At 49.9% G+C, this 1,381-nt stretch overlaps 1 pseudogene; it reads left to right on the plus strand.

Moving 5' to 3' along the window:
- Positions 1–473: 473 nt before the first annotated feature.
- On the plus strand, positions 474–1,114 carry LOC102831975 (annotated as a pseudogene).
- Positions 1,115–1,381: the final 267 nt, after the last annotated feature.

Below are 1,381 nucleotides of genomic sequence, written 5' to 3' on the forward strand. Positions count from 1 at the left end.
ACTGTAGAGTCCCCAGTGGAAGCATGTCCATTACATTTGGAGCAGGCCACACATACAAGGAAGCATCCCTTCAGTTGGCTGGCTGGCTGCTCATAGCCACTCATCAACTATGCCTGTATTAGGTTTATCGCCATGGGAATAAGTGTATCCCAACTGCTAAACCTCTGGAAATCATGGCCTAGTTGAATTGACACAGAATCCTAACCATTAGACAAATGGACCTCACCAGATGGAATACACAGAAATCACATTGACTACTTCTGAGGGAAGAGACAATGGAGAAGCTCATCAGGCCATCAATTGCTCAGGCTGAAGTTGAAGAAATTAAAACTCCACAAGAGCAGGAATATGACCTTGAAAATATCCCACCTGAATTTAGAGACTCTCTCAAGAAAGGTGGAGCGGGCGGCCTCACCAATGGCTGCTGAGCCGGGGGAGCGCTCTTCTTAGCCTGCCAGCCTTGAAGCTAAACAATGGCCTCTGTCGGGCCGGCTGCTCCCCGGAAGCAGGCTCCTGGTGGGGGCAGAGGCTGAGCCGGACCCCGCGGGGTCACTGCCATCCCCTTTGGGACCCCTGCTCCCTCTGCAGCCGGAGCCAATGTACAAGTGGCAGGCGACAAAGCCGTCGCTGGTCGCTGAAGGAGCGCTTCGCTTTCCTCTTTCAACTCAGAACTGTTAAATGATGTGCGCTTCGCGCCTGGGCAAGGGTCCTGGAGCCGCCGCCACTGGGGGGTCTCAGCGCTTCGTGCTGGCGGTGGGCAGCGCTGTCTTCGACGCCATGTTCAACAGCGGCAAGGCCACCACGTCGGCGGAGATAGAGCGGCCAGCCGTGGAGCCCGCCGCCTTCTTGGCGCTGCTGAGATTTCTAGATTCAGACGCAGCTCAGATTGGTCCAGAAACAGTTATGACCACTCTTTATACTGCTAAAGAAATATGCTGTCCCCGCCTTAGAAGCACATTGTGTGGAATTTCTTACTAAATATCTTAGGGCAGACAATGCCTTTATGTTTCTTACTCAGGCTTGATTATTTGATGAACCTCAACTTGTTAGCCTCTGTCTAGACACAATAGACAAAATAAGTGCAGAAGAGGCCTACGCAGATGGTCCATCTTGAACTTTCTCAGGTGGTTGTGAAGGCAAAAGGCCAGTAGGTGGTGCAGAAGCTTACTGCATATTGCTGGAGAGAAAGAATAGCCAGGGTTTGTTTTAATTTTGTGGGTTTTTTTGTGTGTGTTCTTTCCTTCCCTTATCTCATTGCTATTTTTTTTTTTATTATTGTTGTTTTTTGGATTGTTTGTTTCTTTTTCTTGTTTCTTGTGGGTATGTTTTCACTTCTTGCCTCACCCAGCAGGAGACAGAAACTGCAGCCACACAGCACAGC

The sequence above is a fragment of the Chrysochloris asiatica genome, unplaced genomic scaffold, assembly GCF_000296735.1.
Source record: "Chrysochloris asiatica unplaced genomic scaffold, ChrAsi1.0 scaffold00404, whole genome shotgun sequence".
NCBI lineage: Eukaryota > Metazoa > Chordata > Mammalia > Afrosoricida > Chrysochloridae > Chrysochloris > Chrysochloris asiatica.